This window comes from Larus michahellis, chromosome 12 (assembly GCF_964199755.1).
Source record: "Larus michahellis chromosome 12, bLarMic1.1, whole genome shotgun sequence".
Classification (NCBI taxonomy): Eukaryota; Metazoa; Chordata; class Aves; order Charadriiformes; family Laridae; genus Larus; species Larus michahellis.
In genome coordinates this window covers 344886-369673 of record NC_133907.1, presented here as the reverse complement: position 1 = coordinate 369673, position 24788 = coordinate 344886, and positions in this window count along the sequence as shown.

Sequence of the window (24788 nt, the reverse complement as noted above, 5' to 3'; positions counted from 1 at the left end):
TGCAGCTCCTGAGTTGTGGACAGCCACTGCGTGGTATCTCCCACTGAGGTAGGGAGTGAAGTGAGGTTTAAGGAGAGGAAACTGTGAGGAGTGGGAGGGATGCTCAGAAAAATTAAGGGTCCTAGTATATTTTCCACCCACCTAAATTGCTGACCTTCTACTGTATCACTTACAAGTCTCCTGCTAGAGGCATCTCCCAGAATCCTGTTCCTAACTGTATTACAAATCTCATCCTTCTCTTCCCCTTCACTATCCAGGCCAAAATGTGCCTCTGGCGCTGTCTGAAACTGCGGAGGACTCCACAGCTCGGCATTAACACGGGAGCTGCCTTGGCAGGCCACTGTTGGCTTCCTTTCATGTCAGATATCTCTTGCTATGCTCACAGCTGATCTACTGCAGTCATGATTTTAATGACCTTCCTCTCTCTAAATCAGATGCTAAGGGCAAAGGAGTGTATTTCACTTCTCCAATTTGTAATTAGCAAGCATCAAACCTAAGTAAGTCAGGCAGCGTTTTCCTGTTGTCTTGGCAGAGCTTGGGAGTTTAAGCCCTGTTCACATACAGGGGCACCCAACGGAGTGCCGCCCCCCTGAGTTCACCCCCAGTTCTGCCAGGGATCTGCAGCGTGGTTTGGGAACAGTCTCCCTCTGCGTGAGGAAGCAGGACAGAAGTCAGACAGCAGGGGAGGAGAAGTGGGTTCAGTTCCTTGGTCTGCCAGGGACTTCCCACCTGAGACTCAGCCAGATACTTTATCCTCTTGTGTTTCAGTTCTCTGTCTCTAAACCAGGGCAAGCAAAGCTTTCATACTGTGCTGTGGTGCCATGGGGACACATTAGGAACTGTAACATCCCCTAAATTCTGTGGGAGAGATGAATGGGTTGGTTTATACACAGACCCAACAGCTGTAAGAGCAGGTGCTCTTTTTAGGGCATGCCTACACTGGAGATTGGAGATAGGCAACTTGTTTCTGACAACAGTGGGCTCTAGAGATGGGATGTGTTTGGAGCCTGTGGCCGTTACCTGGTTACAGGCAATAAAGAGTAAGTTTGTGCTGATAAAGGATAAGAGCAAGTGCGTCCTGTTACTCTGCTGTGATGCCTCAGGCAATTCAGGAGCATGGGCAGGCAACATTCCCTAATTCAATCAGTCCCACAAGGTGGCTGTCACTTGGATGCCAGTGTCAAAATTGGACAAGATTAAATGTGGACTCGTCACTCCTTGCTTTAGGCAACGGAGCAGGTGAGGGGTCTGGAGCACGAGTCTTGTGAGGAGCGGCTGACAGAGCTGGGGGTGTTCAGCGATGGAACACCATCAGGAACAGGCGATGGGACAAGAGGAAACAGCCTCAAGTTGCACCAGGGGAGGTTTAGGATGGATATTAGGAAAAAATTTTACACTGAAAAGGTTACTAAGCATTGGAACAGGCTGCCCAGGGAAGGGGTTGAGGCACCATCCTGGGAGGTATTTAAAAGATGGGTAGACGTGGTGCTTAGAGATATGGTTTAGTGACGGTTTTTGTCAGTGTTGGGTTGATGGTTGGACTAGATGATCTGAAAGGTCCCTTCCAACCTAGGCAATTCTATGATTCTATGATTTAAACATGTACAGGATATTTCCAGTAGGTCTGTGGGGCAGTTGTCAGTTTGATAGCTACATCACATTGCTTTTTAAGAATAAAATATGTACTGATGGCACCCAGCAAGTTACTCTTCCCTTATCTCAACACTCAGGCAGTAGGCTTTAGAGCTGTAGAGACTGCTGATCTCAACTCAGCAGGTGATTTTGTTTGATTCATCTTGTGCTGTTTTGTCTGCTCAGGTTCCTATGGCTTGCTGTCTAGCAAGTGCACACAGACAGCTTTCTCACCGTATTTGGGTAGGTAGACTTGATGCCAAACAGCTGCCGTGGAGAAAGCATCTTTCATCTCTGTTGGGCTTATTTTGAATTGGTAGCCCTCAGGTGAAGAATGCTGGCCTTCCAGCTGTCTTGTTCCTTGGCATCTCAAAACAGTAATAGTGCCACGGTGGCCTTTACACCTGAGAGGACATAGTAAGTTAACAATTCTATCTGAATGTCCTGGCTTTGACTGGGAAAGAGTTAATTTTCTTTCTTTCTTTCTAGTGATTGCTATGAAAGGAATGTCAATAATGCATATTGGTTTTAGTTGTTGCTAAGTGATGTTTAGACTATTCAAGGACTTTTTTCAACTTCCCATAGAAGCCAGGACAGAATGATGGAATGGCCAATGGAATATTCTGTACCATAGATGTCCTGCTCAATATATAAACAAGGGTTAGCCATGGGGGCGGGAATCTGTCATCTCCGGACGGTGCTGATTCACTAGGCGGTGAGAGTAACCTGTGTCATTATTATTATTATTGTTATTATGGTTATTTTTCCTTTTCTGTTACTGTTTCTATTAAACTGTCTTTATCTCGACCCAGGGGGTTTGTTTTCTTCCTTTCCCCTTTTTTTTCCCTCTTCTCCTTACCCTTGGTGGGGAACCGGGGGAGGGAGCGAGAAGGTGTGTGGTTCTAGTTGCCGGCTAGGATTAAACCATGATACAGAACTTGGTGAAAGCTTGGGAAAGTGGAAATACACAGTAAGAAATGTTTGATTCTCTGTCCACCATTTGAAGTTGATAGAACAGAAAAAGCCTGTGCAGACATGCAGATATTTCAGGGCACTGGTAAAAGCCCCACACCCATTCAGAGTTTGCCATATCCCCTTTTGGTATTCTACTGGCCTTTCATAGATTGCAGCACACCTCCCTTTTTTAAGTTTTAGTTCCTTTTTCATTTTTTTAGGTGAGGTTTCCTCATTATGCCCAGACAGAAACTGAAGTGAAATACAATGCAAGTAGTTTTTACCATCAGGGTGTTTTCCTCGATGTGCTCTTATTGCAGTCTGCGTCCTCGGTCTCATATAAACACTCGTTTGGCTTGTAACCCTGTGATGGCCACACAACAAACTGGAGCTCGAAGTTGCTGTTGCTCTTAGCTGCTGGTAATTTTGTTCCTTTTGTTTATTCCATCTGAAATCAGTTTATAGTTCAGCCTACTTCTGTTCCTGTTGGAATTTTTGCTCTATAAACTGTATGTCTCCCTGGCTGAAAAGTCAACAGTTGCTGCACTTTCATTTCCTCTTGTGAGGGTGAATCATAACCAAGCATGAGATGTAAGACCAAAAACAAAAGGAGAGAGAAGCAGTGCGGTGGATCAGCTTCTCCACCGTGTGAGCTCCGCAGGGTGCCCTTTACAGAAGTCTCCAGGAGCCGAATCTGAAACAGATGCCTTCGCAATGGCTGAAGTAGACTGACCTTTGAAGGTTTGCTTAGGGGTTCCAGTCAGATGAACTCGAGCTTTCTAAGGAGAAGAGTCTCCCAGCCCTGCCCTCCCTGCTTCTTCAGTGTACCCTTTTGTACTCGTCTACAGCAGCGGCAGATGGGCTTGATGACTTAGGAAGACCCTCCAAGCCTACCTCAGTGGGCTCTCGACATTCATGGAGATGTTCAGACATGCAGCAAAACATGAGCCTTAGGCTGGGACCCTCAATGCTGTGCGCAGGGTGGGTTTTTTGAATCTCTCCATTCTGAGTCAGCTTCTACACTGAATGAATGTATATGGCCTGATCAGCAGCTTTCCTAAAAAGTATCTTTGGAGGGCAAAACTGCCAAAGTAGTGGGGTTTGTGTGACTTTATAATTTTCTTTTAACATAATTTGTAGCTGTTTACTGCTTATTTTGATAAACTACTTCCCCATGCCAGCAGGGGAGGGCTGTTGCAGAATATCATGCCAACTTTGGCTTATAGAGAAGAGGGGAAGACAGAATACATGTTCAAATCAACAAGCATACATATGTGTGCATATGTTTAAAGACTAATATTTGCATGGAAAATATGACTATAAGATTATTTCCATTTTCATTGACATCTTTTTGAGAAAAAGGAGTACTGGCTGATCAACTTCAGAGTTAGAAATAACCTGAAATTTATTTCACTGAGAAACTTGCTCTGCTTTCTTTTTCCCAGTGCAATTAAAAAAATCAAAATGGCCAACTTAGAGACCTGGCATGGTTTTCAAAACAAATGGGTGTTCATCTGTGACTGTGACATCTCAAACAAAGGTAGTCCATGAAAGTATTAAATCATCAGATTGCATGGTGGTGTGGGGGATTGCTCAACTAGACACACTGATGAAAATGTGAAACAAAATGCTCCATCCAAGGGCAGTAGGCATCGCTCATGTGTTTTAAGTGTGTTTTCACTTGACTCTAATGCAAAAAGGAAGCAGTTTAACTGTACTGCAAGTCAGTCTGAGGTGTCAGTCCAGAAATAATTTATACTGAGGGACTTTCAGTCCCACATTTTGGACCTTCAAGAGATGCCACCTTACTTGAATTTGCAGTTTCTCTGAATTTGCTACTGTAAGTTAGGCAGGGCACACGTACTCCCTAAATGGAGGTATCAAAAATTTGGCAGAAGTTTGGGAAAATACGTTCTGCAGTTTGTTGAGTTTTGCTTATATTTGAACCCTTTTTTGTCCTCTGTGGCTTGGTCCAATGCCCATCAGCGCTCATGGAAAACTCCAGTTGAACTGGATGAGTTTTGCAGATCCGGTTCTGTAATGACCAGTTTCTTCCATTCATGCTAGAAAGAACGAAAAGTGCTAAACAAACTGCAGGAGGTGGGTGACTCCTGTCTGTGCCAGCTCCCCAGGTTCTGTCTTTGGTTATTGAAAGACAAGATAGAAGAGAAAAGCCAGTTTCCCAGCAATGGCTGAATTCTGACCTGAACCAGCTCTTAGGCTCATGTAGGCTTTTGAAAAACTGACATTTTTCTCTATGAATCACACATGGAGTTTGCATCTTACGTCACACACGCACGCTGAACAGTGGAATGAGCATGACTCAGTTATATTCTTTTTATGAACTGAACTCTAAGACAAGATGTTTTGCATTGTTCTGTCGAGAAGTCTCTGTTCTACACCCACCCACTCAGAGGCACACCCTCTTACCCCCCTCTCCCTGCCACGCACTCCCACCACTCCTTTGCTTTGACCCTTCTACTGGCAGTTGTTTACTGCTACCAGTTCCCTTCAGTGACAAGTCACTGCTGTTATTACTGTATAGTCATTATTATTTTTGTGCCAGTCACTCATCTGGACAGGAAAGCTTTAAGAACCTTAATTACTCTGTGGCCAGACGTGGAGCTGTATTTCTAAAAGTAGCTTTTCTTTTTTGGATCAAGTTCGTTTCCTACAGTGTCTGGTTTTATGAGTTTGCTAAAAGCTTTCAGGTTCTCAGGAACCCCCGTACTTTCTTCTCAGACACACACACATAAATATATATAAAGAGTTGAAAATCTGGAACAATTAAATTGCTTTCACCTCCTGTCAGTCACCTACACAGAGTCATTTGCAGTTTCACATACATACTCTGCTTCCAATTCTGGGCTAAATACCTCTCTAAAATGATTTTCATGATTATTGTATGCGACCCTTCCAGCTGAAATGTTCTATAGAAAATATCACTGTAATTCTTGAAATGTAATTTCTGGCACTCACCACCGACTATGTTAATTTTTATATTTTTTAAAAGAAGTGCAGCAGAACTGGCAGAGAGATAGTGAGTAATTCCCTCGAAGCTATGTCCCCGCTGATTTGATTTTTCCTTGACAGCTTACGCATCGTGCTATATGCTTATTTAGACAAATAAATAAGAGGGCTGTTATCTGCCAGCCTGGCCTGAGGGCTTTTAGCAACACCAGAAAGTCTGACGGCTTTCCTTTCAACGTTCAGCAAGACAATTAGGGAATCAAATTATGGTAAGCATGGATACTACATGCTTGAGTGGGAAAAGAAACGCTGGTCTGAAACTTGTGAATCCATGAGAAGTCCAGTGTTGATTGCACAATAACCCACCTCTGACCTGCAACTCAAAGAAACACCCTCGGAGCAGGGCTTAGAGAGGCAGCCGAAGAAAAACTGGAGCCTAATTCTGTGTGGTGAACAGAACAGTTCTGGGATTTATTGCTAGTGCTGGGAGACAGATTTTGATAAAACATCATGCTCTGAAGAAAACAGATTTGGGTCAACTGAAACATTTTGTGAATTCATGTTCAACTTAACAAGTTGTTTTATTCTTAAAATTTAAGCAAGTCAAAATGTTGCCTTTCGACATTTTTACATGAAACATTACACCTTTCAGAAATGTACCTGGTTTTATTTTTTAAATGCTTACAAGTGAAATGATACCTTTTACTTCAAACAAAGTGACTTATTTTATTCATCCTAAATGACTCATTTCATTTGGTTAATTGGGGGGGGGAAAAGAAATTTGCTTTTGAATCTACCTTAAATTTTTTTTCCACAATTTTTCAGTAGAATTTTGCAAATAACGCCTGCCCCTTCACAAGAAACCCTTTGGGGCAGCCACAGAAGCCATTCCTCCTCCTGGTCTCCACCTGCTCGCCAAGGGAAATGCTCTCTCAGTGGGAATCATAGAATCACAGAATGGTTTGGGTTGGAAAGGACCTTAAAGATCATTTAGTTCCAGCCCCCTGCCATGGGCAGGGTCACCTCCCAGTAGACCAGTATATAGAATAATAACAATAACAGAATAAACCATCTCTTCACCACTCCTCAGCTGCTGCAGACTCGAGGGCAGACTGAGGGCTGAAATGAGCTGCTGGCTCTTCGTGCTGTTCAGTTACTGACTGTCTGAGCTCGGACGGGCGCTGAGCTTTTCACTCAGGTAAGCCAGGGGTGAAATTACAAGCAGAAATTTGCTCTGTCCTAAAACTGTGGGCTTGATTTCTAGAAGTTAGGCAAATAAATTCATGCAGCACTGTATGTCTCTTTGGAAAGTAAAATTCCAGAGAAGTTGACATGAAATTATAATTAATAGGAAAGTCTCATAAATGTTCGATTCTAGTTCTTTTGGTTCATATTGTATGCAAGCAACTTCCTTTTATGTGCAAAGAAGGCCCACGTATACTGTCCTGCTCTTCTGCAAAATCTAGATCTTACTGCACAATCTATCCTGGAAGTTTTCATAATGTGGGATAACGGGATAACCGTGAATTAGGCAGAAAATCAGCTCTGAGACACAGCCTTAATACCCATGTGACACTACATCTTCACCCAGGCAGCCATAAAAAATTCCAAGTTGAAATAAAGCGTGGAGCTGTGTCTATATTCGCATGGGTGTCTGGAGAAGACCTGATCTCATCTGACCTGATGAAACATTGCCAGCAACTTCATAAGGCTCTGATAAATAGTAACTTTCCAAGGATGACTTAATTTCTCTCTCAGCTTGGTTGGAAAGCTGGAAAAACTTGCCTTATAAAAGAGAATAGTCTCATCAAAATGAAGATCTCCCCAGGTTCAGAGACCTGAAGGAGTAACAAATTCTATCTTCCCTTAGCTTTTTTAATAAATTAATTTTATTAGGGAAAGTCTAAAGTGACAGCTTTAAAAAAAATCACTTCTCATTCTTTGCCTGTTCTCTCTTTCAACAACACAATCACACCCCAATTAACTAACTGTACTGCTCACAGTAAAGACTAGCGATCCTCTGCTGGCTCCCACCTCCATTAGCAGCTTCAGAATCCCACCAGAATCCCAATTAACACATTGATTTGCTTAAAAGGAAAATAGTGATCTTTGGCTGTCCACTCCACCAGCTGGGTGTTCCATCACCCAGATTACAAGCAAGTCCATTGATTTCCTTAAAATAAAACCAGCAAATGTCCATTAATTCCCCTCACCTAATGGCGGGGTCCCACTCTGATTCTTCTTTTTGCCAGAATTCACTGGGACATTTTATCTAAGAAGCTTAAAGACTAATATGACGTGTTTCTCTCCTGCTGACCCACCGGTTCATCAAACTGATTTCAACTGACTGCTGGTGTGGGACCGAGGGAGAATGCTCAGTGAGGATGTTGGCTGCACGCTGCCAGCTCCAACTCGGCGAAGCATCCAGATAAACTGGGTAAAGAAAAGGGTCATGAAAGCCTGTATGTTAAGGTTGTGTCCTCTACAATCACACTCAGATAATTAGACTTTGTAATGAGGGAGGCCTCATTACGGGAAGCTATACAAGGAGTCTGCAAATGTTATTCTTGAGGCTGGCGGGAGGTCAGGAGGGAGCACGTCCACACGCTGACTCGCCCGGAGGCCCGGCAGAAGAGCAGCGGGACTCTGCTTAGGGCGTCCTCGTGAGAGAAAGCAGCAGAAGTTTGATGTCCGAGAAGCTTCCCGTTTGAGAGTACTCATCGTGCTGTGCAGTACACTGCAGACGGAGGTTATAAATAATTAGGAATGAGTGAACCCAATTCGGATAATAGAACCAGCCTGCCTGCAAGCTCTTTCAAGCCCTCGCCTTCTGCCTGGGCCGCACAGTGTTAGAAACTTCTTCAGGACATGCACGAAACAATAATGCAGCTGGCTTTTTGAGTAAATGGCACCAGGCACCTTTTGAGGTTTCCTCACAATGTACAGACTTCACAGATGGAAAATACCAACTTCCACTGGCCACCTAAGTACCTGTTTTTCACAGGCAGGCTACAGCGACAGGAGCTTGCTCTCCAGTTGCTAACACCAATACCCACAAGACTCCTGTAGTAAAAAGTGCAATAAAAACCACTGTGAAATAATAACCAAGTGATAAAATTACAAGTAGCGACACATAAAAAAAAAATCCCATGCACTGCAGGAACAATGATAAAAGCCTGCCTCTCAACCTGTCTGGTCTCACACGCAAACCACACCTGCGGGCATTGCCAACCAGCCGAGGGCAGGAGCAGGAGCAGAGTAAGTGAAACCACATGGATGTGTGAAGTGCAGCAACCAATCTGAGTCCATGTTACGGTGTTTTTCTTTTACTGCTTATACTAGATTTCTTGGGAAGGCTTCCTCCCTGGCTGGATTTGGGAACCAGAAGTCAATGGGACATCGCAAGGTATTCCACAAAATAGGCCTGACGTACTATAGAGCCATTGCCGATAGCTGCGTTGTGCCAGATTACTTGTGCGAGAGACTGTGACACTTCTCTTAAGAAGGGTTAGGCGGTACCTTCTTGACGTGTCCTTCAGGAGACAGCTTCTGTGAAGGGGAGAGAACGAAAAGCATAGGAAGGGCGTACTTAACAGGTACGAGCAATAAATAAAATAGTGATGGACACAAAGTACGTCCTATGGATTTTATTGTAAAATGCACTTTCCTCTTGCTTTTCTTGCTGACTGCCCAGTCAGAAATTAAGATCTGTGTTAATTTTCGATGAGAGCCAAGTCAGTCTCAGCACCTTACTTTACATCTCCTGTGTCGGTATAACAGGTTAAGGCACAAACCGTCCAGCAGTGATATCTCATTCTTAATGAAGTCAACAAAAGGTTTGCTAATGTCTTAGACAAAGTCAAGATTCCACTAGCCTTATACTCCAATCTTCCTGAATGCAAATTCCTTCCCTACAAGGAGATTTGAATAATGTCCACCTCCAGTTTTTATGGAGAGAGCACGCTGGGGCAGGCCAAATCATACTGAATTCAAAACCTTCCATTTTATTTTATTTTGGTTTTGTGGTGGGGTTTTGGGTTTTTTTTTTTCCTTTCCTAGCATTTACTAGACTTCAAATGCAAACGTAGAAAAAGTACATATAAAACCCGGCTGCATTCATCTTTTCAATTAGAGAGATCATTCTACATACTGAACGAGATTAACATGCTGCAACTTGAAAAATCTGTGCAGCTTTTAGGTTCAACTACTGGATGCCAGCATACTACTAGAGATTTGGGGATAACAACAGGGCATTAGACAGTCTCTAAATCACAGCAATTATTTTTGATTATAATAAAATGAAGATAAAGATGAAAGCGTGATTACAGGGTCTAGAACCTGGGCAGCAAGGTATATGTATTTTAGCAATATGCAAACTGAATGCTAAGCAAAGCCTTGCATTTGTCATCATTTCAGCCAAGCCCAAAGCCAAGCACCCATGGCATGCACATTTTGAAACTCACCATTTTAAGGGATTAGTGGGAAGGATATGATCCCAACCACACTGAACCGAATGCAGCCTTTTCTTGCTTGGTAGAGGAACGTGCAGCTTTTGTACACCCTCATCTAAAGCCTCCTCATTCACCGAAGTGCCCACTCCAACTATGAAGGCCCAGCCTACCTCAGGGTTTGCCGCTATACCTGGATCTGCCTCTGTTTCCTTCTCCCTCTTTTTCCCCCCTCTTTAACACTAGAAAATTATTGCCAAGTGATTAGCATTTGCAGTAAGAAAATGGTTGGGTTAAACAATTCAAGTTTTAATTCTGTTCCAAAACATGCGATCATTTGCAGAGCCTAAAGAGAATTACAAACACTAATTGAGTCTGACAGCATGCGTGTGATGGCAGATAAGGAATATTAAAGCCATTTCACTGATAGGTAAACAAAAGTAGGTAAAAGTAATATAATTTCCCTGAGCTCACGCAGAAAATCTGTTGTGAGGGTGAGATGAAAATTCAACATTTCTGATTGTTTAATATCACGTCCTATGTAAGAGAAAAGCTCTCCATGAAATTGCAATCTCTAGTTATTAATTTCTGTACTGTGAGGACTTGGGATCTTGTTTTCAAAATAACATCTGCTAAAATACGCAGGCTAATAGATACATCTGCATTCACAAGGAATAATGTAGCTCCACATTCGGATTGCCACATGCAAATCTTGAATTAGTCTTCTAACAAGTTCATTATGTGAACGATGTCTAATTTGCACATGCTGTTTTGGCAACTGTCTGTGCAATTTTCAACACGCAGAACTGCATGCCTGCCCTTTGGAAACTGAAGCTCTTTAGCAACCCTTCATGTAAAATTCTCTGTTTTTCTTTCATTGAATTAAGCAGATCTGAGAACTGTGAGCTCTTTTTTTTATTATTATTTAAAGGGAACCAATAGAGAATATTACAAACGACATCCTTAGAAATGAGTTAAGAGTATGATTGACTTTGAAATCACTTTAGTCTTCTAGTTTTTAAAGAGGTTTATTCTGATTAACTGACCTGAATGTTAACAGAACTGGAATTTTAATTTGTATTCAGACTGTAAGAATATCATCCGCTCAGATGAGACAGTGTTGTTTAATTAGGTCTAGTAGTTAAGTCAGAAGAAAGTAAATGTACTGCTAGAGGTTTGGAAGACTGCTACAGGCTCCTGGGATTTGCAGGAGTTTGGAGAAGCTTAAAATTAAGAAGTCAGTAGTTTTAGGAATTAGAAATGAGTGCTTAGAAGGTATCGCAAAGGTTCTGCAAAGTCTGTAGTCAGCATCTTTTAACCTTGTGCTTCCCATTAACGTAATGACCTTGGAAAGATTTAAAATTTTGCAGTCCAATAAATAAAGTAAATCATATATATGTAAGGTCCAATTTCTGTGATTCCAAAGAAAGCCCTCAGCTATGATGAGAAATGTGATATCTACAGTATCTTCCACAGGACTGCGTGTTTCATTTATGATGCGAATGAGCTGTGAAAATTAGAAGCAATGTATACGCCGCAGACAGCAGGCATTAACAGCAGTAGAAGGATATTATCTTCACAATTATAATTTGAATCTTTGCAGTTTTCTCTATAGTTGATAAAACAAATTATACATATTCTTTCAAATTACCATGCCTGCATAGTTTAACACATTGTTGAGACTTTGCTCCCGAGTTGTTTTTTTTTTGTTGTTGTTGTTATTTGGGGGTATTTTGGTTTTAATTGAAAATTACAGACTGACATATTTTTGATGAGGTGACAAGGCAAGCACAAAGCCATACAGAGTTAACAAAATGAGACAGAAAAAGGGAACTGTTCTTTAAAGTGATAAATGTGAAAACTGACTCGAGAACACTAGCTGTTTTCAGTTTTTTATTACCATGTAGTCTAAGGACACCCATGTTCTTACGGACTGGAGTTTATGTTCTGATATGAAAATATAATTAACACTTAAACCGACACTTTATGTCCTGTGGAGTGGAAATTTTCTGCTCTGAAGTGCAAGCAATTTCTAAAGAAACACGGTAGCAGTCAAACACCTAAACACCGTGAGGTGGGGTGTCCTGGGGCAGCCCCTGGCTCTGCGGCTGGATGGTGGCCCCGTGCTTCTCTGGGGCCGCCCACCCGCAGCAGCGCGACGGGTCTGTCAGGGGCGGCTGGGGCGAATGCCCGCGCTCTGGGGGCTGCTGCTGGTCTCCCCGCAGCAAGTCGCCCGCAGGGGCTTTTTAAGCACCTACGTGAGGCGCTTTGGGGAAAGGGTGAAGAGCGGTTGGGAGCAGGCTGGCGTCTTCGCATGTTTAGTTTGTGTGACTTTCTGAATACACTGTACAAGGACAAGAACTTGGTAGTGCATTCTGAGCATCTGGTTGTCAACTAGATTTCCCTGTCACATCAGAGAGGGGTGTTTGGAAATAGTCAAATAACCAATTCACTTTTATTCCCTATGTTCATGTATATTCCCTGTGGTTCACTTTAATGGCTGGCTTATATGAAAGCCCGTGCCACACAAGATATTTGCTTGACCAAAGGTTCTTTCTCAAACTGCCTGAAGAAAATGGAAAGACTCCCTGTGACAAAGCAGCACAAACAAGCCCTCCAAACACAGCTGTCTGCTATTACAGCAGTGTTGAGAAGGTCGGCTCGCTGAAGGCACAAGTGAGATGCATTTCTCTAAACCACATGGCAAATGCCCTGCACATACCTGAATTCTCTATAGAGCGTGCGAACGGAGGACAGGGGCTTCAGCACAGCACAGTGCTTGTTGCAACAGTAATTTTCCAAAGCCAACACGAAATGTCCCTTTAAGAGCTAGAAAGGTCTGGAAGAGACCTGTTGCTTGGAAAGATAATTGTAGAATCACAGAATATGGATTTCATTGTCATTACATTCTAATGTGGCAAGCTTCATTGTCAAAATCCATAAACACAGTGTTAAAACAAACTGCACAGTGGGGCTCTTTAGATTCAGTCTTGCGTGGTTGTACAGTAGCTTCATCTTAATACCTCTGCTTAGGTAGTAGTGAATTGATGCACTGTTTCCTTCAAGGTAGCAAACAAAACCTCATTTTGCTCAAAGAAAGAAATCAGAAGTCATTGTTCTCTGGTGGCAACAAATTTCTACCAACTCAATACAGATGACAAACATAGGTTTCAACCGAGAAGGACCAAGATGACCAAGGGGACAGACTGTGTCCCATACATTCAGAAGAATGAAATTCACTCATAACGCTTCACACAACCACAGTATGCGCCGCACTGGACTAGTGCTTAGCTGTGGTCTCCATTCCCCATATGTTTCAATGAGTCACTACTAAATCCCTCCCTTCCTTACCATGTCATGACAATAATCTGATCAGCATTTATGAGATATTCTGGCCTCACCCTACTGGAAAAGTCGGTACAAATGAAGAGGTAGCTGGTAGCACATGGGAATGCAGCGAAGTGCTGAGCTGTAGAAACACTGGGCAAAGTTACCAGAAATATGTCCTTCAGGGTACAATGTGCACCATTGCTTCTCTGGGCAGCTGAGGAGGTATAACACATGGCCGTTTTTTCTTTGCATAAAGCGTCTCAAAGATGGACACTTTTTCAAGAAAATGCCACAAAGCAGGAGACCTCCACATTCCCGTCCCTAGATTTTATCGGGCAGATCAGTTCAGAGAAGAAATCACTGCTCTCCTTGCCTGTGTTGATGAGCAGCATGAGAGGACGCAGCAATACATTGCTCAGGAAAACAACATACTAGATCCAGTTTGGGAAACTTTAAAAAAAAAAGGAGACAAAATCCCAGGCAAGGGGCAACAGGAACTATCTCAAATTTAGGTACCGTGAGTGAGAAGAAAAGATTGAAAGATCTAGATTGGTTTTGTCTGGGGAAAAAAGATTAAGGAAAGGCATGATAAGGTTGATTTAAAGAGGTTAGTTATTTCCCATCTCCACTGGAGGCAGGACATCAGCTTCAGAAGAAATCAGCTTAATTTGCAGCAAAAAAAGATTCAGATTGGATAATAGGAAAAGCTTTCTGCTTATTAGGAGAGTTAGGTAGTGGAACAGACTCTCTAGAGTAGTTTTAGATCTCGTTCTCTGAAAGGTTTTTAAGACGGTGTTACACAGACAAAGACGATAGTAGAACGCCAGGGACAGTCCATGCGTAGAAGGAACGTGGACTGTACAGCGGAAGGAGAGGATGTGCGAAGTTTGCCTCAGTCCCTCTTCGTGCTCTCCTTATCAGAAGAGGTGGAGGCGGTTTGGCCTAGGGAAGGTGTGTATAGCTATTCAAACATGCCAGTAACCTGACCCAGTTTCAGTGAAACTTTTACTTTATTTCAGACAAAAATGGGAGGCTATAGGAGAAGTTCCATTTCTAGAATGAATTATTTAATTTTTAATTTTCTTTACAGTAAATGATATATTTTTCTATGTCTTTTCAAAAGTCTGCATCAAAACATACATTTTGGTTTTTTCTGAAACAAAACTAAAAAGCTGAGCAGAAATTTAGCCATTGTTTTCAGGGAATTTTAGGGTTTTAGATTCTTGTTCTTGTTTGGAAAAGAAGCAAACCTCAGAAGTGCTAAGTTGTTTTTGTCTTGGAACGGCTCTACTCTCCGCAGCACTTGTGTGATCTTTGGCCTCTGGCAACTGTCAGGGCTCCTCAGGGTGCCCAGGGAAGTTTGGGAAACTGCTCAGAGCTTCCAGAGGTTTGTGGGCTGGATTGGGCTCGGCATCGGCAGCACCTGCATCCCCAGGGGAGCCGGGGAAGGTGGCCTGCGAGCATCCTCCGCTGTCCTGCTCCCTCTTCCCTGGTTTGACAAAAGCTTTAATCGTCCCTGTAAGTTTTGAGAGACTCCTTATTTCACTACGGGGGGATGACAGAAAGGGATGAGAATCTCAGAGGATTCTATGACTGAATCATGGCTAAAGTTCAAAGTACTCGGTGCCCTGGAGTAGCCAGGTGGCTCCAGGGACCGTAGCTGCATTCCTGCGAGTCCTGCATCCTTGGCGGGCCAAAGGCGACGTGTTCCTGAGCTGACTTGACATTACGGTGGTTTAAGCAGATTCCTCCAGAACAAGCCCAGACTGGAGAGGTTCATTTAGGACATCATCAGCCATCTCCTCATGAAGTAATCAGCTAAAGAAATAAGACTGAGCAGATGAAAACCTGGGAAGGTAATAGAAGCTGGGGGAATGGAAGTTGGTGCCTGAAACAATTAAGAGTTCAGAGGTGAGTCAGAGAAAAAACAACTGCTTTTTATTAAAAATTCATTTCAGTTTCATGGGCAGGCTGGAGAAGTAATTCCAGCACAGTCTGACTTCAGAGAAATGCCTCCCAGACGGCAGGATACAGAATAGCTAAAAAGTACCGAGGAGACACAAGACAGAAGTATTATCATCAGAGCGAACTCGTACCAGCTAGATGTGCCGCCGCTGAAGAACACTAGAGAACTGAAGTGAAATGTCCTTGGTGCAGGGAAATTTACAGGCTCTTCTGCAGACAGTCCTCTCACCAAACTCTCCAAAATCATATCAAATCTACTATCTCCGGAACCAATGATGCACCAGCTTTGCAGCATTACATCACCGGCACCCGGCTTCATTGGCTGGTCCTACCCTGAGGACAAGACATTCCTTCTTGCACCTTTTCAAAGCAGCTGCTTCTCGGGAATTAACTCTTTGAAGGGTGTCACCTAGGGACAAGTCTAAATTTTTGACTGATACATATCTACACGTATTTAATACATGAGGCTGTGTTTGCCACAGCTTAGAACTCCAAAGGAACAGTCGTGTTTCCTCAGTTCAGGTTATTTCTCACCCTTCAATGCAGAAAAATGAATGATATATTTTCTGTCGTTCAGGAAAAAGAATCAAGTTGTCAGTGATATTATAAAAAATAGAATAGGCTGAATCAAGAATACTATGCGACCTTGGTAAATAAGGAATTTATAAGGGAAGCAGAAGGGCTGCTTCTGCTGCAGTGTAACGAAAAATTCCTCTAACTGGTTAATTAGATTAATTGGTGGCACTGCAAAAAAGATGCTGCAGATGCAGGTTAGCTCTGCCTTGCTTGGATTTGTATTGCTCTATTTCAATTTGCATCCAAAAATAGCTGATAGATTTAGACAGTGTTGCAGGAAAAGAGTGGGGTACATCTGTGCGTGTATATTTTGTGTGCGTGTGTGTTCTTTCCCCTTTCCAAATTTCCATTTTGTCTAGTAAGTGTGAGAAATCAGTTTCATAAGATTACTGCCCAAAATCAGCGGATGAAACCCATTGCGTTCTAAGTAATTTGGTTATATAATTTTTCAAAAAAAAACTCCAAACCAACAAAAACACCACAGTGAAAAAAAACCACACAGAGAAAGATGCAAGGAAGTTTCTGGAAGATCATTTCTTGCCTAACTTTTTTTTTTTTTTTCCTGAAGAAATGTTGTTCCAGGGAGTGTCTGACTAGTTCTGCAGCTTGGCAAAAAAGCCAGACGTTACCTCATAGCTGCGGCCAGACAGCCCATTTCTATGCCAGGCAACCACTGCAGAAGCACAGCACAGGGCCCTGCTTGATTAGCACTTCTGCTGTTTCAAGAGTCCTGGAGTGTTTTGTTCAAGGTGGGCTGCGGAGTGGGGACTCGGTGTGCTTTTGTGCAAATGAGCCCGCAGGCGGGGGGGCAAGCGGGGTGCGGGGAAATTGGGGAAGCGGGGGGGGAGGCATAAGGGGCACAATAGGAGAGGTCGGCATTAATATTCCGCATTCATGTTGTCTTTCAGAAACAGGATCTGGTTGATCTGACCTGGTCAAAAAAAAATAATAAAAGCAGTCCACAAAGTACCACATCCTAAAGGTCAGAGTACAAGAAAGAGATGGGGAAACAAAGAGCTGTAATGACAGAGCAGGTCAAACTGAATTAAATGTTGAGTTGTCTCCCTTGTGCCTCATCAAATAGCTTTCTTTAAAGCAAGAGCGATCTTTTCTTCCCACAAAAAAATTACCGATTCATCAGTGAGTTGGAAGGTGACGAGTGTTTGTAAACATTATAGTCAATATAATTCTCTCATCTTCTCCCCCATTGTTGATTTACCGTGTTTAAATGTGTCGTTCACCTAGTAAAGCTGTGTCTGTATGCTGCATACCATCAATGCTGGGCTCCCTGCACAGAATTACAGCTGCCCAGCAGTACTCTGATGTGCTTTTAAGCAAACTGTACCATTTGCACAAGAGAAGGGCAAATAGCAGGGCACGGAGCGGGCAGAGATGCTCAGCCCTGCACCACCGCACCTCCTCCTGGCAGTGTCCTAGGGTGACTTCTTCCATCAGCCAAGATGTAGTCTGGCGCCCTGGAACAGGGACAGTCTGTGCAGTGAGCTGGGAAAGGAGGTGGTGGGTCTGCGCAATAGCCCACGTTCACATCCGCGTGTTGCACGTAGCTGTGAGGATGCTGTGGGGCACTGGAGCTTTATGACCCGTCCTGATGTATTGCCTATGGTCTCATACATGATGGTAGAAATTTCTGTTTGGAAGAGAAAAACCACATTTTAATAACCTTATTTTATTGGGCAACAAGATAACTACTAATAAACTCACCCTTCTATCTGAGAGTACTGCATGATTGTCAGCAAATTTGGTATCAGAAAATGTATGGCTTTGGATTATCTTTAGTAGCCAATTTTCCAGATGAGAAAAGTTATAGATAAAGAGGTAAAATTAATTGGGTTTGGTCACATATAAAATCAGTGGTAGGATCAAACCCTTAACAGCTCTTGACTCCGAGTCTTATATTTGACCCCTAATGCGAGATGTGCGCCCATCAGAGGCATGAGTCAGTCCTTGTTCAGGACAACTTCTGAAATTTCTTCCAAGCCTTTTTCTTATTTTTTTTGGCTTACAAAGAAAAGCAGTTTCCCAGATTTTTAGGAACTTCAACTGGAAGTTGGAAGAGGAGTGAGAGGGACTAAAATGTTCTGCTAATGGACTTAGGGTTAAAAGGGGGATCCATCTGACTCATTAAGACACAGTCCAACTGCTGTATGATGAGGCCCAACAAAATGTGTCAACACCAGGGATGGGGAAACCACAACAGCAGCTTTTCCAAGATTTATAGGAAGAGATGCGCTCAGGATTTTCCCAGCTTCACACAAGTGGGCTAAGAGGCTGGTAATTCCAGTCCTCTCTCCAGCACAGTTGCTCCAGGCAATTCTCCTGCTCAGGATGTCATGGAGATCTGGAGAGCTGTGCTCTAGGGGTATCACCAAGGTTCTGTGCTTGCTAGAAACATCACAAGCTCATGGGGGTCAGAAGAGGAGGAGATGGAGATTCCACCACTACCAGTAGTTCTGTCATCACCCAGCCAGATGTGCAGCTTCTGGGCTTTGGGTCCATGGTGCATTCATGGGCAACCTGACAGGATCAGGTGCGGCCCAGTTTGCAAAACCAGCACCGATTACAGCTGGGAAACTGGAGCACCCCATAAGATAGCACCCCAAGACAGAAGAGTGGTCACGCTCTGTTTCGTCTTCTCGGGGATTTCCCAAAGTTGTATGTTACTGGCTCTCAGACCACAGCTTGGCTCAAAACCATCTGGCTGGATGTATGTAGCGTGGCATGGGTCTTTGTGGGTGAGAGTGTCTTTATCAACGATAACCATAACATTAACAGAGTTTTCCTATGGGGCAGAATATAGCTGATGCCCTGGATTCCAGGGAGCCCCCATGGGGCTATGTAGAGACTCCGGTCACAGCGCTGCAAAAGAGGAAAAGAAGGAAATTGCTTTTCCCTTCCTTTTTGGCAAATAAGCTGGAGCAGTGAGCAGGGTGGATTGCTGGGTGCTGTGAACTGTGCTGGCTATATCACGCTGCATCCCTCCCAAGCTCTTCCACAGATTCCTAATGTAAATACATTTTAAATCCCATTTTACAGTCACCATAGGACCAAATAATTTTGGGGCCAAATTTCCTTTTAGCATATTTAAGTTTAGTGTAGAGTAAATGTCTTCAAACTTTGGCCTGGTGCTTAAAAACACACCAGTAACCCTTGGCACATGGGAGTGAATCCTAAGGGCCTCCTGTCTCCTCTGACTTTCTCCCCAGCCTGAGGGGGTTTGCTGCGTCTTACAGTTTCCCATATCAATGATGACAAAAGATGGTGGCCATCACAACTTCCAGGGATGTTCTGAGCGTCATTTGGGAAGCTCTGGACTTTGAGTTGTTCATGCACTCCTCATTTGTCTACTTTAGAAAATCTTGCTCAGGGCACCCTGTGCGGACCTCCTGGCAGGCTAAACACAGGAGGGCATTTCGCAGCTCACGCTGAGTCTGTGCTGCAGCATCCTTGCTCAGATTTAGCATAGGGGATGAGAAGGCATTTGGTCACATCTCTCCATGGGGCACATGCCAGTGACCTGCAAGGTGGTTGGGGTATGGTGAGAGAGAGCCCACAGCTTTGCTCAAAGCTATGTCTGCCCCCGTAGGACTAGAAGTACCTGAAACCCAGCAGAGAAGATGTCTGGGCCGAAGAACCTCATTAGGTTCAGTCCCACTGCAGCAGAAATATATGCTAAGAAAATGCAGTTGGAGGAATTTAAGGCATTGGAGGTCAAGGTAGGCAGTGAAAACCTCAAGGACAGTTTCACCCCCAAACACAAGGTTCATCTTACCAGCCTACACCACAACACAGGTAGAAGGATTGTTCTTGCAATGGGAGTGGGAAAGGCTAGTGAGATATATTTATGGGATACCGTAGAAGAAATGCATTAAAAAGTAGAAATCCTTGACTCTAACCAGATCCTCCATTCCAGATAAATTGGAAGCAGTTGGTGAAGTGGAGACTTGCAGGGTGATGGACAGAAATAAGAACCAGCCCTGCTTACCCTGCTCAGGAACAGCAAAGCCATCAGTCCCAGATGCGGTCAGGAAGAGGTTATATTTGTACAGGGAATGGGAGGAGGAGGACGCTTATTACGGTGCCTCTGTGTGGATGCTAGGAGTTTCGCTGTACGCGTAGGCATTGCCCAATGGGAAATAGGTATGGATGGAGCTGCAGTTTCCTTAGAAGATAGCAGGTATTAACATTAAAGGGTAGAGATTGTTTAGATTGTTTGGGGAGGAAGAGAAGGGAATGAGAGAAGAGAGAGCTATCTGAGAAGGAAAAGGATTTATTAGCCTTTGAAAGTGGGGATCTGAGAGAGGCTGGAATGGGGCTGCTATGTCATTATGGGCTGCAGTTGGAGATGTTTCAGAGAGTAAACTAGTAATAGAAATATTTTATAGGCCACCTGACCAGAAAGAACAACTGGACTGTGAAATGACTGTGCAAATAAAACAGCCACGTAAAAAGGAGAGAGTGGTAGGAATTGAAGATTTTAACTACCCAGGCATAGACTGGAATACATTAAGGGAGGGAAAGTAAGGCTGGAGGTATGTTTGCAAACCAGACGCAGACCTGCTTTCTAATTCAGTCTGCGCCTCAACTGCACAGCTCCGGTGTTACAAAGGGACTGCATAAGGACACGTGCAATAAGGGAGAGCCCTGGGGAGGCAGCTTTGACAGGCTCCAAGGGAAAAAAGATTTTTAAGGCAGATTGTGAAGCAAAGGATAAAGATAAAAAAAGAAAAGAAAGAAATAATGGTTTTGGTCTGAGTGGCCTTAGAGCTTGAATTTAAAATATTTGGGTTTTATTAGGCTCACAGTTCCACAGAAGCAACCAGTTGTGCATCTGACCCACTAATGAATTAAAACCTGCAGTAACCCAGCTTTACCCCAGGTGAAGCTCATTCTGCCATTAGTTAGGTCTGGGGAAGTACCAATGGTCAGACTTGATTTAACGAGGCCAAGATTTCGTGCCTGGTGCTCATCATCTCGTTGGGCAGGAGAACGATTGGGGGAAGTGAGAGTACAAAGCCGGTTTGAGGAGGCAGGGAGCCTCCGCAGGGGGAAGGTGGTCTGTGGTTTTGTTGCCTGCCATGTGCACCTCTTCAAGAGTCATTAAAGAGTGAGAGACCTGCCATTAAAGGTAATGATTTCAGATCAGTAAGAGCAAAGCTTGAGACCGTTAGTGCTTGCATCTCTGAGAGCACAACCAAGGGGGTTTGGCAAAGGTTTGTTCACCAAAAATGTCTTGGGTGGCTCCATTTCAGGTCCTGGGCCATGCCCTCCAAAACTGAACGCTGAGTCTGGAGTCAGCTGTTGCCTATGGACGGCACTGCTGAAGGGTCTGTCTTCTTGCTAGCAAAGGCTGAAGGAACTTTGTAGGGACAGGGGTGTCTACAAAGCTCCAGTACCGCAGCCCATGTGACCTGCTTGGGTTTACAAATGTAGAACATTTGAACTGCTTTGAAAGTATATGGTGTTTCTGTTTGGTTTCTTTCTTTTTTTTTTTCATAACTTTGGAGACTCATGGCTTGCCAGGTTTTTTTGCTGGCTGATTCAATGGTACTATTACCAGCTACGTATGAACATGACTGATTTTTCTAATTTATTTCTTTTTTTAAGCTGGGGGGAAATGGATTCCTTCTAGGCAGGGTACTGTGTCTGTACATGGATAAAATGGACAAGGAATAGCTAATTTTTGAGCTTAGCAGCTGTCATGAATCATACACTGTTTTCTTATAGCCCATATGCTTGACTTCACCTCATATTTCCTATCTGATGAAAAAAAATAAAGACAAACAGCATGGTAGGTAAATTTGAGAGGTTTTAGGAACTTACAGATGGCTCTGAAGTAGCTGCAGGTATGACACATGGTAAGACAAGGATTTTACTACAATTGCAGAGTTACTGCCTCCAAAAAGCCTTCTTGTTTTATTCCTTTGTGTCTAAATAAAAAAAAAAAATAAATGCATGTGCTTAGGGGAAGCAGAAGGAAGAGGTTATAAAGAGTGAAACAAAACCTCAAACCCCAGATACCAACAGGTGCCAATGAATCACAGCTCTCTCAGTCACCATTACTGGCTGCATGAATCAACAGAAGACTCTAACTATGAAATAAAGACTCAGTCTTTGTATAAAATATTATCTGATAACCAGCCAGTCTATATTCAGTGAATGCCTCATGAAAGACTCAGACTGAGGCCTCCAAAGAGAGACAGTTCTCTGCAGAATCAATCATTTAGCAGAAGCAAAAGTTGAAGCTTTAGAGTCTTTATATGAAAAATAAAAAAATCTGCTATTATTATTATTAACATCATTTTTGTTTTTAATTGAATGAGAATGAGCACTGCAGTAAAATTATTTGGAGTGCAAAGGCTACCGGAGACAAAGGTAATTATATTTGTGTTGCAAACATCTGCTGAGCAAACCGACGGGCAGCGCAGGGGCCCGGGCTGTGGCTGGGAGGGGGGTCAGACCCGCTGCCGTCGGCTGCCTGAGCCCCTGCCTCGCTGCGCTTGACAGCAGCGTTTTGCAAACTATGGGGGGTCGTGTCTGTGCCCAGCAGTGGATGTTGCAAGTGTCCAGAGCCGGGGATGCATCCATTGCATCTACTGCTTGCAGAAATGTTGAATCCATTACAAACACTCCTTCCTTCTTCCCTCCTTGCCTGTCTCTCCCCAACTTTTCAGTTTGGTAGACAAAACTCCCTCCCCCAAAACACCACTGAAAATAGTGACTATTGAAACAGATTTTGTTTCAGTTGGTAGTGTTTTTTGGAGGTGAGATGTGCATTTGCTCATTAGAACTGGGGCTTTTCAAGAACGAGCATGTTCTGTGACAATTGTCTCTGAGCGCTAATCCATTTTTCCACCTCCTTCTCCTTTAATGTTTGGTGGAGAGTTTTCATCCATTCTTAATAAAGACTACTCATTAGAAGAATCTTCTAGCAGAACTAGCAGGGTGTAATAAAGAGATTTTTAATCCCTTTTTACTCCAAGCAACATACAGGCAACAAATATTTTCAGTTTGATTAACCTTGAGTTGTTTGGGGGGCTCTTAAGAATCTGGTTGCATTTCTCAAATATGTTTGGAGGATTTTAAGCAGCAGCTGATCTCCCAGTTTCTAAAATGTCATTTGCAACAATACTTTGGAGATGCTTAAATGTCCGAAAAGGCTCCTGAGGCCGGCTCCTGGTGTTTGGGGATGGTGCTGATGTCGGGGGGGGACAATGCAGGGCAGGTGCTCCCCAGGACCCGAATCCTCTCTGGCCACTGCGCTTGGCAAAGCTGCTTCCGTGGCAGGAGCCGCCGGGATGCTGCAGCCTGGGAGAGGGCCGGGGTTTGCTCCACAAGAGCCAAGCGCTGTTCTGTACTGCTGATGCTTAGGATAATTAAATAATAGAAGCAAAATGATTAGTAATGTTCTCTTCCAAGGCGTGGAGAAGGCTGAAGGCCTGGAGAGGGGCCATTGAATTTGACTAAATAAACTTAACAGAACAGGAATATTTTCAGCAATTATTGGCTCGGTTTTTTCCTCAGGCTTTCTAAGCCGTCGCTTTAACTTATTGGCTTAAGACACTCCTTACATCCACATCACATTTTGCCTTGGGCCATTCTGCTCCTCTTGACAGCTCTCTAGGGCAAAAGGAAATCACCCAACCACAGACGTTTTCTCATAATGTCATAACAAGGCGATCTGAAGAAGTCAAAACCTTGGAGGTTCAGACCCTGCTTTAAAAAACAAGATAAAATTAGGACCTGAAAACCAGGCGTTGCCCTCTGCCACCCTGGTAGTATATCCCGTCGGGCTGTTGTGTACACAAATTAATAGCCAGTAGCAGCAATTTGGTTACCTGAATCGCTGGAGTCGTCGTGATAATTAGAAGCCAAATAGCAGCCAGTCGGTGCTGCTGTTGGTACCTGGTTGGCAAGGCCCGTTACCAGGGCAGCACTGGGCTGCGGCTGAGTCCAGCTGCTGATGGATGGCAGCGCCCGGCTGCGGGTCAGGAGTGTCAGGGCACGTGGGCAGAGCGGTTTGGCCTCAGGCAGTGCCAGGTGGGCAGGACAGTCTCGATAGGATGGTTAGTGCTCAAGGTAGAGCTGAATCCCCTTCAGCATGGAGGTGTCTGCGGACTGTCCCACAGCAGGGAAAAGGGAAAGATGCCTTTGGGCCCAGCCAGCCCTTGTGGACTGTGCCAGCAGATGCAGAGCCGCAGTCACACGCCTCGCCACGGAAGCAGGTCTTCCTTGTGCACGCTGCTTGGTTGTCTTTATTGAGAATGTGCTGGCTTCATCGTTGGCTGTGAATGTGCCTCTGGCACCTCGAAGCATGTTTGCGTGAGCCCTGCCCGCAGCACAGCTGGTGACACCAGTGCCAGATTCTCTCATGACACATTTTTGATGCCTAGTGGAGATGTCAGTTGCTGAGGGCTTCAGTACAGTATCACCTCTATACTGTAGATTTTCAGTGTTTGTATGTCTGAAATGCTTGTAAAAGGTGTCTGTGAAGGGGTGACAAAGGCACTGGGAAGACACTGCGCTTATGGACATTACAGTTTGGTGATGTTCAACTTGTGCTCCATCGGTGTCGTCTGCCAATGGTCCCTACAGCAGGTGAATCAAGCAATGACTAGGAAATAATAAAAACCACCTTCTCACACAGACAAGCTAGTAAAGAAACTGCAGGAAAATAACAGCAAATTAATGTGCAGTTGGTGTTTATGGTCTTTTGTTTTCTCTGCAAGTGGGTGCAAGGGAGTCTTGGGCCTGCTTCGGGAAGGTCGGGGTTCCTTTAAATGTCAAAAAGCTTGAGGGATCCAATTGGATCTCGCTCTGGTGTCCACGTATGAAGACAAGGCAGACAATGAGCTGCCTTTTAGTTTCTTCATGTTTTATTTAGACCTCTTCTTC